Here is a 12503-nt window from a genome sequence, read left to right as displayed (position 1 = left end):
CTCTAAAAATGTAAAGAGTACATATTATTAAATAATTATGGAGAGGTTGTTCTATGGAGGGTCTAGATCTGAGCAAGGCGGGAGAGTCAACTTTGACAGGCATTTAGGATCTTACAATTTATACTAGTTGTTCTCAAATCCCAAATCACCTCCCTCTCCTCCCCACCCACCTCCACCCACACACACACACCAGCAGCTTGAGCATAACCTGGCAATTTGTTAAAATAGAAATGCACATTATCTACTGAAGCAGAAATTCTGGAGGTGGGACCCAGCAGTCTGGTTTAAAAAGCCCTCCAGGTGATTATGATGAATGCCAATTTGAAAACCTTTCAGGAGTAGGGAACATCTGGTCTGTGGGCCCTATAAGGCCCAAGAAATAAATACTAGCTAACATCACACGCCTCACCAAATGAGCCTGACCAAATATAGCAGGCTCATTTTTAAGATGACAATTTTGTGTGGTCCCCGAATGATGTTATAAGTGTCCAAATGGCCCTTAGCAGAAAAGTGGTTCCACACCCCTGGACAGTACTTCTTCATACATTGTCTACAACAAACCAGACGGCATGTTATCTCCACGATTATTATGTTTCTCTGTGCTGAGCACTGTGTTAAGCACTTTATTGTCTCATTTAGTTCTTTCAACACCTGTGAGGTGTGAGGGGGACCTTGTGTACTCGGCTTTAGCCACATGGGTGTCCCTTTATTTCTTCAAAAAAGTCCTGCTTCTTCCCATCTCAGGTCCCTCTATTCCTGGTAATGCCTAGTCATCCCTCGGGGCTCAATATCCCCTGTCCCAGGAGGTCTTCCCTGACACTCCCAGACTAGGTTAGCTCCTGCTAGTCAATTTATCACAACAGAATTTATCACAGTGGAATTGGTTGATTGTGCAATTACCCATTTAATATTTGTGTCCACTATTAAGTTGTAAGCTACATGAGTTAGGGACCCTGTCTGTCTTACTCTCCAATGTATTTTCAGCACCTAGCACAGCGCTGGTCACATAAAGTGCTAAATAAATGTTTATTGAAGGAATGGACGTTGAACAAAGGAATCCCCTTCCTATGTAAGAGGAAGCAGAGGCTCAAAGAAGTTGTTACTTTCCTGCGATCACACACTTAGAAAGCATCAGTCAGGCCACTACACTCATTGTTTTTGATGAAGAAAATAAAATTCTGAAAGATAAAGTGACTTGTCTAAAGTCAAGTAAATAGTAAATAACAGAATCTGGATTAGAATTATTTGTGTCTTCTAACATTTATGCTCTTCTCTGCCACATTATGCTGCTTTATCCTGACCTCTAGGAACTTACTAGTGGGACTTGACAAGGCATACAGATAGGACAAATTAAATTCATAGTAAAAGAAATTAAACAGGATGTAGCTACAGAGCCTGGTGTCATGCCTGGTACATAGTAGATGTTCAGTAAACGTTTACTGAATGAATAATGATCATAGCTCCCACCTTTTGAATATTTACAACAAATCTCATTCTACTAAGCATTTACAAGCATATGCAGTGTTTCTCAAAGTAGGACCCTTGAAGTTTGGGAACCTTTTAAAATGGACTTTAACCTAATGGATTAGAGTCTGTGGGTATGGGTCCTGAGAATCTGCATTTTCACCTATCTCCTTAGGTGACTCATGCCCGCTAAAGTTTGAAAAACACTTCATCCATTGTTCCCATGAACCATCCAAGACAGGCATTGATAGCCCCTTGTGCACAAGAAGAAATGCTGCTGGAGATGTAAGGAAAGTTGTTGAACGCCACACCACAAATAAGCATCAGCAATAAATAGTAAGGATTTAAATCTAATTTTGACTCCAAAGGACTGTGTTCTTTTCACTGCTATGGGAAGGAAGGAGTGAGGAGGAGAGGAAAAGAGAATGGAAAGCAGAATGGAAGAACAGGCAGAAAGGGAGGAAGACAAGGACAGAGAGAGGAAGGGAAGAAGGGGGGGGAGGGAGAAAGGATTAATGGAGAAAATAAATTTTATTGAGAAGGGAAAGAACTCGTCAGATGAGGTTTTCAGAAAATACTTGCTGAAAGACCTAGGAACTGAAGGGAGATTTATGAGCTCCCCTGACCCTCTGCTTACCTGATAACATTCACTAATTGTGGCCAGAGAATGTCCTTTCAAACAGGGTTCTTGAAACAGAGAGGCTATTTAAATAAATGCATTCATTAAATATGGTGATTACATTTGCCTAAAAGCTTCCTTAGGACTGAGCACCCACCCTCTCAGATGTGAATAAGCTTCCTGCCCCCAAAGGTCTGCAAGGGGCTACTTTTTCCATGTCTGCAACCAGCAGCTGTGTGCAGGCAGAGGCCCCTGGGGTGCAGAGCTGAACATCAGAGGCTGTCTTTTGGAATCAGACAAATCATTTCACACACAGAGTGTCAGGTAATTATGAAAATCCAGGGAGGATATGAGTAAAGTCGCTCTGGACTGACTTTAAATATTGACTTTAAGTAGCAGATCAGTTCTCTGCTAAAACATCTTCAGCTCCCTAATGCAACTAATTCATTCATGCATTCATTCTGTTTTTCAATATTATGGTGCACCTACTATATACCAGTACTAATCACTTGCATCATTTAAGCTTCCGAGTTGGAGCTGTAATCTGGCTTTAAAGCCTCCACTAAAATAATCTATGAGAAAACACAATTTCTGTTAAATTTTGTTGGCATGACAACCACCAAGCAATATGGAGAGTGCTTTAAATCCCACAGCAGTCTGTTAGCCCAGTGAGTCTGCAGGGAGCAGGCCATATATAGAGGCTAAAAATAGACAATTTACATCGTGGTGCCCCCCATCTCCAACCCCCACCAAGTAGGAGGAGACTGAGATGCTTTCCATAGAGGTGTCAAATGTGAGCCAGCCAAGAGCATGGGCGAGATCTTCCAGTTTGCAGGTTTTTCCAGCTGGGGGCCTGGACTAGGAATGTGGAGAGTCAAGGTCTAATACCAGCGTCACCCCCTAATTGATCTATGTGAGATTCAGTTCAAGCTGGGCAATGTCTCTGGGCTTCAGTGTCCTCACTTGTAAAAGGCGGGATCTGGGATGTCCTAAGGACTTTCCAGTGCCACCATCCTAGTTGTTAGTTTAGTTAATGAGTTTGTCATTTCCTTGCTAGCATGGATGGGTGCCTAGGGGAGAGAACATGGCAGGCAGTCCTGGTGGTGGTGACGTTTGTCAAGAGGCAATTTGGCAAATATTGTGTCATCTCTTCTGGTAATAACACCTGACGTGTACCACACGCCATGGATGGCTCTCAGTGATTTGCACATAGTATGCCATTTAACCTTCCTAACAAGACTAGGAGAAAGGCAATACTAGTACCCCTATTTCAAAATGAGTAAACTGAGTCAAAGGGAGGTAAAGTAAACAGACCATTTTTAGAGACTGAGTCAATTATATAGCTAGGATATGAGCCCAGGCTACCCAAAATCAGAACCTACATGCTTGGCCAGTAATCCATTGTATCTCTTACCTAGTCATTGCCTGGCTCCCTAAGGTCCCTCAAAAGCTAACTGTTGAATGTGCAATGAGTTCGAAATACCTATCATTCACAAGGCTTCAAGCCCTCTCCTTTCTGGTGGTTTATAATGTGAAGAGAAACCTTTGAGACACGCCCCTAAGTGCAATGGTTGTGGGAGAGCTAGAAAGCATGTTGCTATGGAATAAAATGTACAGAAAAAGATACAGTTAAATAGGGGAATTGTTTGATATTGAGTTTAAATTATGTAATTATGTGAAGAATACATTATGAAACTGACATTCTGTCAAAATAGGGTCTGTTTTCTAGGACTCAGAATCTATAAACTATTTTATTCTACTAGTTTAGGTGAAAATTATATTTGTTTTTAGAGGCAGAGAGAAAAAAGAAGAAAACAACTGTAGACAGGAGAGAATTGAACATGAAAATAAAATATAGGCTCTGCCCTGGCTGGTTTGGCTCAGCAATTAGCGTGTCAGCCCTGGGACCAGAGAGTCCCAGGTTTGGTTCCTGCTAAGGGCATGTAACTCGGTTGCAGTTTGTCCCCAGCCCCTGTTGGGGTCCTGTGAGTGGCAGCCAGTCAATGTGTCTCTCTCACATCTATGTTTCTCTCACTCTCTTCCTCCTTTTCTCCCTCCCACTCTATCTGAAGATAAATGCAAAAAAAAAAAAAAAAAGAAAAGAAATGTGCTCAGGTGAAGATATATATATATATATGATCCAGAAATAATTCTAATGAAAAAAGAAGGATTCCCTCCCACCACTAGCCCCCTATAGCAATACAGGAGTCGTTTTACTGGGCAACTTATGCTAAGATCATAAGGTGAGTTAAAAAGATAATGTTCTTTGGAACATTATTATTATAATGTAAAAATAAGTAGTGTTCTTCAGTCTCTACCTCTTAGTGTAATTTCATGTCATAAATATTACTCCTAATGAATTTTTGCATCTAGATACACTCATATGACCAGGATCCAATCAAGAAACAGAACAATTCCCTGCTTCCCAGAACACTCATTCCTATTCCTATCAACTTGACCCCTCCTCTACAGTAATCATCATCCTGACCTCCAAAACCATGTATTAGCCCGCCTCTGTGTGCTTCATGTAAATAAAACCCTATTGTATGAACCCTTTTTAGTTTTGGTAGCTACTGCCTGATGGTATTCAGAAACGTTATACCAATTTACTATCCTACCAGCAATGTATAAGAATTCCAAATGTGTGACCACCTTCTCTCCAACTCTTGGAATTTTCTGACTTTAATTTAGCCATTCTGGTAGGTGGGTAATGGTAATCTCACTGTGGTTTAATTCAAAAGTCCCTGATGGCTAATGAGGTTGAAGCATGTTTTCACATGTTTTTCTCCATATTTGCATATCCTCTTTTGCAGTGTTTGTTCAAATCTTTTTGCCATGTTTCTCTTGGGTTGTCTGCCTTATTTATTAGTAAAAATTCATACATATACTAGATATGAGTCTTTTGTCAGATATACAGATGGATTTTCTTCTCTATGGTTAGGGCCTTTTATGTCTTGTTTAAGAAATCTCTACCCAATCCAAGATCATGAGGATGTCTTTCTACATTCTCCTCTAAAAGCTTTATTGTTTTGTTTTCAGATTTAGATTGGTAATCCATCTGGAATTAATTTTCTTTTGAGTGTAGGTAGAGTTCCATTTCTTTTTTTCACATATCCAATTAGTCCAGCAACATTTTTTGAAAATAATATTCTCTCACCCATTGCATTGTTGCCTTTGTCATAGATCAGGTGACCATGGATCATGCTCTCTAATTTAGTTCATTGGTTAGTTTGTATAACTCTGTCAATCCCATAACTTCTCACTACTATAGCTTTATCATGGGTTTTGTTCTCAGGCAGAGCAAACCATTCAGCTCTTCTCTTTCTTTTCAATTGCCTTAGGTATCCTTGGCCCTTTGAATTTCCATATGACCTTTATAATCAACTTGTCAGATTCTCCACACACCCCCAAAAACAATCTTGCTAGAATTTTGACTGTGATTGTGTTAATTTATAGATTAAACTGTGAAGAATTGACATCTTTACAACATTGAGCTTTCTAAATATTAAAATTTTATTTCTAAATTTATTTAGCTATTTAATTTCTCTCAAGGATGATTATAGTTTTCAGTGTTAGGGATCTGCAAATCTTTTGCTAGAACTATTCCTATGTAGTTTTTATTTTGATACTATTATAAACAATATGTTTTATTTATTTATTTATTTATTTATTTATTTATTTATTTATTTATTTTATCTTTATTGTTGAATGTATTACAGATGTTCCTCATTTTTCCCCCATTGACCCCCTCCTCCCCACTCCCACCCCCCCACCCCCCACCTTTTCCCACACTGTTGTCTGTGTCCATTGGTTATGCATATAAGTTCTTTGGTTTATTTCTTCCCAATCCCCAAACCCCTTCTCTTTGAGGTTTGTCAGTCTAGCAACCAATTTGTTCTTCTTAATCCCTTCACCTTTTCCACCCATTCCCCCAACCCCCCTCCCAACTGGCAACCAACAAAATGTTCTCTGTATCTATGAGAATGTTTCTGTTCTGCCTGTTCATTTTGTTTGTAGATTCCATTGCTGATAGATATGTATTCATTGCTATTTTCTTTGTTCATATATTTTGTCTTTTTCTTCAAAAAGACCCTTCAACATTTCATATAATAACAATTTGGTGGTGATGAACTCCTTTAACTTTTTCTTGTCTGGCAAACTCTTTATATGGCCATCAATTCTAAATGACAGCTTTGCAAGATAGAGTAATCTTGGTTGTAGGTTTTTGCATTTCATCACTCTGAATATTTCTTGCCACTCCCTTCTGGCCTGCAAAGTTTATTTTGAGAAATCAGCTGACAGTCTTATGGGAACTCTCTTGTAGGTAACTAACTGCTTTTCTCTTGCTGCTTTTAAGATTCTCTCTTTGTCTTGAACCTTTTGCATTTTGATGATGATGTGTCTTGGTGTGGGCCTCTTGGGGTTCATCTTGTTTGGGACTCTCTGTGCTTCCTGGACTTGTATGTCTGTTTCCTTCACCAAGTTAGGGAAGTTTTCTGCCATTATTGTTTCAAATAGGTTTTCCATTTCTTGTTCTCGCTCTTCTCCTTCTGGCACCCCCAAGATGCGAATGTTGGCATGCTTGAAGTTGTCCCAGAAGCTCCTTACACTATCCTCATTTTTTTGGATTCTTTTTTCTTTTTGCTGTTCTGATTGGTTATTTTTTGCTTCCTTGTATTCCAAATCGATGGTTTGCTTCTTGGCTTTATCTACTCTACTATTGAATCTGTGTAAATTATTCTTTATTTCAGTTAGTGCCTCCTTCATTTCTGACTGGTCCTTTTTAATGCTCTTGAGGCCCTCACTAAATTCATTGAGCATCCTTATAAGCAGTATTTTGAACTCAGCATCTGTTAGGTTGCTTATCTCCATTTTGCTTAGTTCTTTTTCTGGAGTTTTGTTCTGTTCTTTCATTTGGGACCTGTTTCTTTGTCTCCTCATTTTGGCTGCCTCTCTGTGTTTGTTTCTGTGTATTACTTAACGAGAGGTATGGGACTATTTGAGACCAGATGCTGCTTGTTGGAAAGAATTTAGGAAAACCTGATGCAGGATCCAAGACAGGCCAGTCCTATGGTTAAGCAATTGGCAACATCTTGGGTGGGCCTGAAAGTTGGGTGGGGCGGGGCCTCAAGGAATCACCAGGGTGGGGCAACCAGAGTGAGCCAGGTTGCTGGAGTCCCAGATATGGCAGCTGTCTGCCGCCCCAGGGAAGGGCTCACCAAAGGAACAAAGACCTCTGACAGCACATTTGTCCCGGAGAAATCCCCCTCTCCAGTCCTTGCTCCAGTGCCAAACAGCTCAGGTCATCCCTGTATGTCTCTGGCGCCCCTCGAGCTGCCTCCCCTCCAAGCATAGAGTAAGCAAATCCGATAAGTCTGTGTGTGGGCCCTTTAAGAGGAGCTGCCTGGGGCTCCAGCCGCCTCAGCCTCCCTGAGCCTCAGTTCCTGCTGGTTTTTCCAGCCAGAAGTCATGGGGATTTTCTTCCTGGCACTGGAACCCTGAGCAGGGCACCTGGTGTAGAATGGAGACCCCTCAGTCCTCAGGAAGGACCTTCCCAGCCGAGGTGTCCTCCTGATTTTTATCCGCCACACGTGGGTGTGGGACCAGCCCCTCGGGCCTCCGCCCCTCCTACCAGTCTGGATGTGGCTGCTGCTTTAATTCTGTAGTTGTAGGACTTCCATTCAGCTTGATTTCAGGCGGTTTTGTATGATGATTGTTCTGTAGTTTAGTTGTAACTTTGATGTGGTTGTGGGAGGATGTGATACCACTTTTACCTACACCGCCATCTTGGCCGGAAGTCCTAAACAATATGTTTAGAACATAATTTTGTGAAAATAAAATATTATGTGAATAATACATAGAAATAAGATGATTTTAAAATAATGACCTGTGTCTATAACATTGCAGATTTAATTAGTTCAAATAATTTATAGATTCTTTTGGATTTTCTTGGCAAATAATCATGCTGTCTACAAATAATGACAGCTTCTTTTCTTCCTTTCAAGTCCTAATACCTTTTAAAATATATATTGCAATGGCTAGGACCTCCAGTAAAATATTGAGTATAAGTAGCTGGCATTCTTGTCTCATTTTCAATCTTAGAAGAGTTTTAATATTTCACCATTGGGTATGATGTTTGCTGGGAGGGTGTATAATATTTTTTTATTTAAGAAAGTTGTCATTTACTCTCAGTTTGCAAAGAGTTTTTTAATATTTCATAAATGAGGGAGAGATCAATTTTGTCAAATTGCTTCTCTGCATCTATCAAGATATTCATATAACCTTTCTCCTTTTTTTATGTTAATATGGTTGGGTAATTTTTAAATGTTAAGTCAATCTTGCATTTGTAGAATAAGCTCAATTTATTTGTCACTAGATTCAATTGTCTACTATTTTGTTAAGATGTTTACATCTATTTCACAAGAGATTGGTCTGTAATTTTCTTTCTTATAATATCCTTGGCAGGTTTTGGAATTGTGGTTATACTGATCTCATGAAAGTTGCATCAGACAAAGAGTTTTCTTGTTGTCTGTATTCTGGAAGAGTCTGTGCAAGATTCACAGGTTGTTGTTTTTTCTCTTAAATTTTTGCAAGAATTTACCAGTGAAACAATTTGAGCCTAGAGTTTCCTGTGGGGAAGATCTTACTATAATGGATTAAATATATTTAATAGATATAAACTATTCAGATTTTCTACTTCTGACAGGTTTGGAAAGTTGTATTTACTAGGAATTTATTTTTTCACCTAAATTGACAGATTGATTGGTGTTAAAGTGTTTCATCAAGCAGTTGACATTATTCTAGTTATATATTTTTAATTGATTTTTACCTTGATTCTAGTGTGGATAAAACACACTGTGAATGTCTTTAATTTTTTAAAATTTGAAAATATTCAGATGAATCTTTTGAATAAGCCCTTGTTTATAGGTGTCTGATGACTAGGAAAGATACTACAAGTGCAATGATAGGTTTGTTATTATTTCTGTTTATTTATTTATTTATTTATTTATTTATTTATTTATTTATTTATATGTGCCCCTAGCGGGAACTGAACCCGGGACTCTCTGTTCCGCAGGCGGACACTCCAACCACTGAGCCAAACCGGCCAGGGCATTATTTCTTTTTAAATCGCATTTTATTAATTGTCCTTATCTGTTCCCAATCTTTCCATGTAGAGTGAGGTAAAGGTTCATTTCTTTAAATTACAAGATGAAAAGACGGTAGGATGTTATTCTTTATAATAATATTTTGATATGTCCATTGCTATCAGGAAATGAAAATCAACTCCATTTTACATCTGTTTCTCCTCCTACTTTATAAATACTAATTAGTATTCATATCACTAATGCATGATGAGTAAGATCTTCCAGAGATTATTTACATACTTCCTGGTTTCTGGGGATCCATTAATTTATCAACCTAGTAGATTGGCCACACAGGAGATGACTAACACTTGTGTTAAGTTGCATGATGAAATAAGCAAAGCAAGTAGGATTTCCTGACTTGAAATTTTACGTAAGAAAGAGAGGGAAAAAGGTTGTGCTTGAAATTGTGTTCAGATATTATCCAGGGCTTGACTATCCAATTTGCATCTGCATATAATATATTTCTAAATGTGTATCTCAATAATAAGGTAATATTGAGGTATACGTTCCTATTTTTCCTCTCATTGCCAGCTTGTGGCTTTTCAACGAAAGACAGATTCTGTGACATCATTTATTCTTCACTCAGGCATTGTTCTACTCCATATGATCCTTGTATGCCGAGTCCCAGACATGGAAACTGATTTTTTTTTTTAACACATCACATTCCTTCTGACCTCAAGAATATGCTAGAAATGTTCAAACCTGTAAGAAATTTTATGAGTTTATTGGAGCCAAAATGATGACAACTGCTGGGAAGCAAAAATCTCAACAGACTGAGAAAATGCTCTGGAAAAATGGCAGTTTTGTACCTTATTTTATATATTACAATCAAAAGAGGAGGCGTTAGTGGGATACATGAAATCCCTTGGTGATAGATTAGGGAAGCAAGAGAAAGCAAAGTGGGGGGGAAACCTCTAGGACTGGATAAAAAGTATAATGATAGACACCTGCTTCTTTTACATGAGTGGGTACAGGATAGTTAACAGCCAACAATTAACATGATAACAATAACGAAGAGGGGATTTGTGGTTTCAGCTCTGGTGCAGTGTGGTAAGGGGGTCTGGAAAAAAGGAAATTACTTTGTTATTCCCAAGGCATGTTACCAGGTATGTTATCCTAAATGCAAAAAAACAAAAAAACAAAACAAACAAACAAACAAACAAACAAAAAACAACAGGCAGGCTCAGTTAAGGTGAAGATTGACCTTCATTAGGGAAAATACTGCCCTAGGACATGACTACCTGCCATGAACTGCTTTTAGTTAAAAAGTTTGATTTCAGACCATTCTATGTGCTCACTTTAGGTCTAAGTTTGTAAGACCACCACACAGGCCTCAAGTTTGTCAGGTTTCGTACGTGGCCCCTTTTCATACACAAAATCTCCCTGTAACCACCTGCAAATGTCCTAGACCTGGGTCCTTCTCATCCTTAGATTAAGAAAACTTCCCCCACCTGCTAGCTTTATTAGTTCACCTGAGTTATTTTTTTATTACAGAATCTTGTTTGCTTCCTTCTTAGAATTGAGCAAAAGCTGTGTTATCTATTCTATTTTTTCTTACTCAGGATCAAGAAGAGTTTAATTTTATTGATCTTTCCCATTTTGAAAGCATTATTTATCTTTAGATGTTTTTTATCTTTGTAGTCATTAATTTTTTTTCTATCTTAAAATTCCATATTTTGGTTTATATTGTTGGTCTTTTTCAATGTTCTTAAGATGTGTGTTATGGCAAGATGGGGAGGAGAGTGGGGGGGGGATATCTGTAACAAAAATAAATTAATTAAAATTGGGGGGAAAATGATATGTATTATTAATCCACTCCTTTTTTTGCTGTTATATTTCTTTAATAATGAAAGCATTTAAGGATAACACTTTCAGGTATAGCTTTTGCAGCAGTCTCAGGTTTTGATGTGAAGTGATCTCCTTGTGTTACTTTCTAGATAGTTCATAATTTGTTTTGAATTCACCCTTAATCCAGTGGTTACCTAGAAGTGCGTTTATTTCTTAGTGTTCAAATGTTATCAGTGGGGAGTCTTCCATGTCCCCACCGGCTATTGGTGAAAGTGGGCTTTTTGTGATGTCATGAGGAAAGGAATTTTCTGAGGCTCGCGTGGGAGAACGAGTGATATTTAGATGCATGGAATTAAACTACTGAGTTTCCAAGGTCCCATCTCCCTCTGTACCACCAAGGAAAAAGTCCCATTTTGTCTTCAGCAAAGCTAGGATTAAATCCACTGCCCAGAGCCTCTGCTCCATACTTGCACGGTCCAGTCCAGCATTAGCTAGCTTAGTTTGTGTTCCCAGCTGAAGTCCATTGCATGAGGGGTCTGCATGGTTGTGGTCCATGCGGCTTCTAGGGCCATATGGCTGTGGAGGGAACACAGGAGAGTGCAAGAAAGCAGGAGCAAAGCCACAGGAACAAGAGATCATGTATTCCCAAATTTTTATGGGCTTGCATTGGTTTTTCCCCTCTAACCAATAATCTTTGTTCCCAGGTTAGACTGACAAGCAAGTATTTTCCCTATGGCACCCCAACTCACTGATCATGCACCCATCTTCCCCTTTGTCTAGTTCCTTCCCCCAGTGATCTATAGGGAATGGGCCTGTGGTTCCCTGGAGTGTGAAATTGCAGCTTCCTGGTGAAGCTGCCCAGATGGCCATGCTTGTGATATGTGGCCTTCCCTTTGCTTCTTTCTATTATTAATATTAGTCACTAGCTAATTACAATGGTAACACAAGTAGTTAGAATGTAAACATATTTTATTATGTATTAGTTGATATATTCAAAAGATAATATATAATAATTGGTACCCATCAAACTTAAAAATGGAACACTAGCAATATCATTGAAGCATACCTCATGCTTTCTCTTCTTTTCTGTTGATCAATTTGAATAACCCTAAAACAAAACCACACTATCTCTTTATCCTGGCTTAATAGCAACTCTTAATAACTGTTATGGCAATCCCCTATGTTATTCTATTTCTTAAAAAGTGAGAATGTTGCCCTGGCCAGTTTGGCTCAGTGGTTAGAGCGTCGACCTGCGGTCCGGAGAGACCCGGGTTCGGTTCCCACTAATGGCACGTACTTCGGTTGCAGTTTGTCCCCGGCCCTGGTTGGTTGTGCGGGTGGCGGCCACTCGATGTGTCCCTTCACGTCGATGTTTCTCTCTCTCTCTCGCTTCCTCTCTCTCCCTCCCACTCTATCTGTACAAAAAAAATGGAAAAATATCCTCGGGTGAGGATAAAAAAAATTTTTTAAAAAAAGTGAGAATGTAA

The sequence above is a fragment of the Molossus molossus genome, unplaced genomic scaffold (genome assembly GCF_014108415.1).
Source record: "Molossus molossus isolate mMolMol1 unplaced genomic scaffold, mMolMol1.p scaffold_m16_p_17, whole genome shotgun sequence".
Taxonomy (NCBI): domain Eukaryota; kingdom Metazoa; phylum Chordata; class Mammalia; order Chiroptera; family Molossidae; genus Molossus; species Molossus molossus.
Note: the sequence above shows the minus strand (reverse complement) of the source record.